Source organism: Suncus etruscus, chromosome 2 (genome assembly GCF_024139225.1).
Source record: "Suncus etruscus isolate mSunEtr1 chromosome 2, mSunEtr1.pri.cur, whole genome shotgun sequence".
Lineage (NCBI taxonomy): Eukaryota > Metazoa > Chordata > Mammalia > Eulipotyphla > Soricidae > Suncus > Suncus etruscus.
In genome coordinates, this window is record NC_064849.1 from 112,960,071 (window position 1) to 112,966,662 (window position 6,592).

A 6,592-nucleotide genomic window follows, 5' to 3' on the forward strand; every position below is an offset into this window, starting at 1 on the left:
CACAGGCTGGAGTAGCCTGGCAGGCAGTGAGATTGGAGACTGAGTTTATACAGCATGTCAGCTCCCAGCCCTGCTTCCCACTACATGAAGAAGGGGGAGGGAGACTAGCTGTCAGAATATTGTCCTCAACAGCTGGTCTGGGGCATTCCAGAGATTTGCTGTCTCATTCTGTAGATACTAAATATTTCTTTATGAGTAGCTACACTTCTTCTCATCACTCTCAGTTGGGGGCTGCTGGAAAGCCTGAGGACAGCTGCTTGGAATCAAAGAGGAAGGGAAGGGGGTGGGACTGAAATACCAGGGAGATGGCAGACTTTGGACAAGCCTGTCCAGTTCCTCCACCGTGCTGTTTCCAAATAAAAACAGACACAAAACAATTGAAAAATTAAACCAAACATTTCTAAAATAAATTTGGAAAACAAATGTAACCTGAGAATTATTTGTTTGCAGTAAGTGGAACGGATTTCCAAACTCTGTTTATTCCAGGTTAGTGCCTAGACACTGGTGTTTGTGCATCTCTCTCTAGGCTAAGGATTTTTTCAACAAAGTGTCACTGATCAGCTCTGCTCCAGAACTAAGTTAATATGAATGTATGGCTTTATATCAATTAATATGATTAAAATTAAGGTTCCATTTCCCCACTTTCAGTAATTCTGAATTACAATTTAGGAATTGACAGAACTGTGTGAAACCAAGGTTGTACTCATGAAAATCAAATGAAATTTATCTATTTACTTTTGTTTTGAGGCCACATCCTACAGTGCTCTGGAGTTACTCCTGGCTCTGTATTCAGCAATTACTCCAAGGAGAGCTGAGGGGATCCTATGGATACCAGAAATTAAACTTGGGTTAACTACATAGAAGGCAAATGCCTTTTCTGCTGTACTATAGCTCCAACCCCAGGAAGTAAATTCTAACCCAAGGAGTCACTAATATGTCATTTCTCTTTAAGTAAAAAACTAAATAGTACAGCTGTTAATATTTTTTTTTTATCTTGTATGCAGCCTTGATTAAATACTTGGCAGCCTAGTTGCATTCCTGATTCCCTCTTGGAGTGATTCCTGAACACACAGCCTGAAGTAAGCCCTAAGTACCTCCGGACACCTGCTAAAACAAAAAGGAACATTAAAATAAATACAATATTAGCATTATTCTAAGATAAATGTAAAAGTGAATATGGAATCTTTTTAAATTTGGAAATGATACCAAACTATATAAAAAATGATTCAACTGTGATGAAGTAACTACTCAGATTTTTAGTTTTGACTCTTGTAAAAAGATACATCACTTTGCACAAATTTTTGTAAGGAGTTTGATGTTCCCGTTGCCTTTCTGCTTCCCGTACTCCCAAACCTTTTCAGCCCAGAGAGGCTGACCCATTAGGGTCTCATCATCGTAGGTTTTGGTTCAGCCTGTGGGAGGCACCGAGTGTAGACCACAGACCAGAATCTGTCAAGGATGGCTGAACTGGAGAAGAGAGAGATGAGGACTGTTGTTTTCCTGGGCACCTTCCCCTGGAAGGGCTTTGAACAAATGGGTTATTTTTGTTTGTTTGTTTGATTGATTTGGGGGGGTCACACCGGCAACACTCAGGGTTTACTCCTGTCTCTGCACTCAGAAATCGTTCCTGGCAGGCATGGGGGCCATATGGAATGCCAGGATTCAAACCACTGTCTGTCCTGGATAAGCAGCATGCAGGCAAACGCCCTACGCTGTGCTATCTCTTGGGCACCATGATGATTATTTCTTTATCCTAGTTCTGCTTTGACTTCTTCCTGTGCTTCCAGCAGGCCCATTTGTCTTCTGCTCTTATCTGTCTTCATTATCCCCCATGAGTCCTCCCCTTTCTCCATTTGCTGCTACATTAAAGTCGTTAGGCGATAGAATTTGTTTCTGTAGAACTTCGATCAGTTGACATTTTAAGTTATTTAAAAAGATAAAAAGTTGGGGCTGCGAGGTGGCGCTAGGTAAGGTGTCCTGCTTGCAAGCTCGAGCCAAGGAAGGACCACAGTTCAATCCCCTGTGTCCCACACGGTCTCTTCCCCAAGCCAGGTGCAATTTCTGAACACTTAGCCAGGAGTAACCGCTGAGCATCGAACGGGTGTGGCCTGAAAAACCAAAAAAAAAAAAAGATAAAATGTACCTCTTTTTCTTTGTCACCCAAGTATCCACTAATATTCACTACAATCTCTGATAAAGAATGAGAGTGCTGGGCATTAGTACATACAATTCCTGGTCCCGATGATTCTTGTGTTTTTCCCCAAAAAAATTTTATGAAGAGTGCAAGATAATTTATGGAATTACTTATTTTTAAAAGGTAGAGGAAGTGAGCATAGGTAACTAGCACCCAGCTGTGGAGAAATACCTATTTAAAACAAAAAGAAAGTATAAAGGGACCTCCATCAGTGCAAAAGTGGGGGGCACAGAGGAGCACTGAGACAGTAATTTTGTCTCTTTTTACTTTTTCAGAATCTCCCTTCCCACTATCTTACCCAAATGCTGGGACATACCTGGAATTTGAGTTCCAGGCCTCTTGGTTGCCATGGCACTAAAAAACTGTCTTGGTACCAGTGGGTGAATGATGAATAGAGTTGTCTCAGGGGTCACTAAAGACTGACCTTGGTTATTCCCCTTTCTTGTAGCAAAGGCAGATATCTTGCAGGGTGTCCTAACACTCCAGAACTTTTGTCACTATCTTTTACTAGTCTTAAAACCTCCCTGTGTTGCTGCCTGTTAACTCTGTTGGCCTGCTCCATGCATCCATTTTTCACACAAAACATTTGCTATCTATTCTATCTCTCTAATCCATTGTGACCCAGCTAAAGTCATTGTAATTTAAACCTTTCAGCTTTTTTCAGGCAGATGGCACTCACAACTTGGAGTCTTTAATCAATTAAAAATCATTTCTACAAAAAAGGTTGAATGACAAGGGATAGGCAGGCTGCGAGAAGGGAACCATTGCAAACCGGAGGGCAAAGAGAGAGAAGAGAAAATGGATTCTGGACACTCAAATGCAAGAGGGGAAGGGGCAAGAGGGAAATTGGGGATATTGGTGGTGGGAAATGTTCATTGATGAAGGATGTTTCACATTGTATGCTTGAAACTCACTTATAAATACTTTGAAACTGTGTACTTTATGGTAATTCAATGAAATAATTTACTATTTTCCCAACCCCCCCAAATTGTTTATTATTTTTAAAATGCAAGTGCATGAAGAGAGGAGTCAACCACTCTGACTTTCCTTTGCAAGGCAGCTGAGGTGACCTCTCACTGTGTAATATATCCTTGCTCTAATCTCCTCCCAGGACTGCTGTGGACTGTCCTTCTTCGTTGCCAAAAGGACAGGAGACTTGCTAGAATTTCACGGTCTCCAAGGCAGAGGGGTGGAAGAGGACTCTGGAGGATGGCTCTGTGGTGGGTGTGGGGCCAGGGTGGAATTACTAATCCTTTATATGGGAGGATAAAATGTGAGGAGTTGGGGAGAGAGCCAACAAAAAAGAGCCATTGCTACCAATACTGGTCACCGTGTCCTGATAAGCCTCAGGAGCCTCCAGATCTGCTGTTCAGCCCTGGAACTTTGGGGGTCCAAGAGCAAGGAGAAAAGGCATTCACTTGTGCTATTCTTACAGATCCATTCCTCATAAATCAGAGATTCAGTCATAGGTACAGACTTTTCTGTACTTCCAGGTGCTATAATTCAACCCACGAGTGGCAGCTCAAAAATCATATTCTCTTATCCCATGGATGACATTTGTTTCAGGGCCAGACTGAAGGATAATATGGCCTCACAAGGGCAAGAAGTATAGCTATGGGTGGGTGTCTGTATGAAATCTGTAGGAAGCTGAGTAAGGCTCTGGCTAAGGTATGGTCTGGGGTTCAGGTAATGCCTTTAAAAATAGAGGCAGGTAAGAAAGTATTCAGAGTCCCAAACAGCCTTCTGTCCAGAACTGCAATAAAGGGGTTGCCAGATCAATTCCACATTCATTTTGGGGAGGGGGACACCTAGTGGGGCTCTGTGCTCAGAAATCACTTTTGGCAGGCTCAGGGGATCATATGGGATGCCAAGGATAGAACCTGAGTCTATCCCTGGTGGGCTGCATGAAAGGCAAACGCCCTACTGCTGTGCTATCACTCCAGTTCCACCACATTCTGTTTGTTTGGGCCCATACCATTGATGCTTAGGGCTTACTACTGACTCTGCGCTGAAGTATCACTCCTGGTGTTAGGAATCATATGTGATGTTGGGGATCAAACCCATCTGTGTTAAAGGCATAAGGGAAATGCCCTATCTGCTGTACTATTGCTTTAATATTGGTCCTAATCTATTCCACACTCTTGTGGTAGCAATTACCTGTGTGCCTCACACTGCCTCACTGCCTTCAAATTTTAAAGGCTCTAATACCAACTTATATTTTTATTATCTTTTTAAAAAAGTCAACTCGGTACAGAGTCAGTCCTCTTACATTTCTCTGGAGTTTTCCTTATCTTATAGGTTGTAGGCCAAGTTTAGTTCTGGTTGAAGTTACCAAAAGTCATTGATGATTTTGGTACCTGTTGATTTCCTAGGACCCTGAATCTGCACTATGTTCACATTTCGTCTCCTGTGATGATCTGAAAAGTATAATTAATGTAATTAATTCTGCAAAACACGATCATCCTATTAGCTCTAGTTAAAAACAAAAATCCAAATACCTAATAATTATTTTCTCAAGCTTTAAAATTTTTTTTCTCATGACCAATATTCTCTTCAAATTCACAATATAATTAGTAAAAAAAAAAGAATAAAAATATTGGTTTGGCATAGATTTACAGCTCATATATAGTCTCTTAAAAATAAGTCTGTTTCACCAGGATCTCTAGATACAGAGGTCTGATTTTACCATCCATGATGAAGCAGAAGTCTTCCATACACCACAAAAGCACCGAGGGGTGAGTAAATGATCATGCAAGGAGTCTATAGTTAATCCTATGACAGTATACTTCAATGGTGGAGGAACCCTGTATCTCCAATAGGTCAAGGGAATTCCATCTATAATGTCCCCAATAGCTACTGTGCCTCTGCAGGGGAAAAAGAAAAAAAAAAAAAAAAAAGCAAAAGTCTTTTATCCACTTATATATTTAATTATTGATTGATTTTTATTATCTTTATTTTGGTGTAGATATTGAAGTAGATGTCTCCAATTTTATTTTATTTTACCTTTCTCTTTCTTTTTGCACTCTGGCATGGTTTGATTTCAGGACCGAGATTATTGTGTGGTGCTTGTCTTTATTGCTGCAGTGCTCACTGGATATTTTATTTGATATTTCTTTCTGTATTTCAATTTCCTTTTTCCTGTCCTCTCTCAAACTGAGGTTGAAAGCCTCTAGAAGGACTCCACCCATTTTCAGCCTATTTGATTTTTTTACCCCATTCTATTGCTTTTCCTTCCTTCAAACAAAACCACATAACTCGAACTATCTAGCTCTGCCTCTAAAATAGAGGGGGAAACAAGGGAGGGTACCAGGACCAAATAGATATATGATCACTAGTAGTAAGCTAGACACAGAAGGACCACATACTCTAGCAGCCCGGTGGGGGGGTGATAGTGGGGGATACGGGTTGCAGGAAGGGAACAGGTGGGGAGGGAGGACAAATTTGGTGATGGGAATTCCCCTGATTCAATGTTAATATGTACCTAAAATACTACTGTGAAAGATATGTAAGCCAATATGGTCAAAATAAAAATTAAAAAAAAGTCTGTTTTAGTTATTGAGTGGCCATATGTCTTCTCTTAAATAACAAAAGGCAGTATGTTCATCTGAAAAGATTCTAAATAAATGTTTTTTATATTTCCTTAGCAAACAGAAACATATATATACATATATTTATAAAATCATGTTAATTATTTTCTAACTTCAGAACTATGAGTACAATTTCAGTGAGATATGATAATAGTCTTTATAGTTTGGGAGATTTTTTTATGACCTAGTACATTGATATTTTCATAAAAGGTTCCATATATACTTGAATTATTATATGTATCTTAAAGTTCTCATCTAGATGCTGAAGCAATAGTAGAGTAGGTTCCATACTTGACACTCCATCTGGTCCCCTGAGCCCACCAGAAGTGATCCCTGAACACAGAGACAGAATTAACTCTGAGCATTGCAAGATGTATCCTGACAAAGTTCTCATCATAAGAAATAAAGGTGTACTTTGAGGTCAGGGAGGACTATAGTACAAGGATTAAGGCACTTACCGTATGTGCATCAACCCAAGTTCCATCCCTATCACCCCAGCCCCACCAGAAATGATCTCTAAACTCAGAGCTAGGTGTATGCTTCAGGAGTAAGCACCTTACCCGTGTGGCCCCAACCCTCTCCTCAGGAATGAAGAAACATAACAATGTATGATGACATGCAATAACTAATTCATGAAGATGACATCTCACTAGAAATAACAAATTATCATACCCTAAATAGATTAAACATGAATAAAAAAGGTACTGTTATTGTGAGTGCTGGATGTGGGATGATGCAAGTAGTTCAGGCCCAGAGTCCAAGTAATATAAGATGTAGGTCCTGATCCCACCCTCTGCTCCTTCTGCCAGAT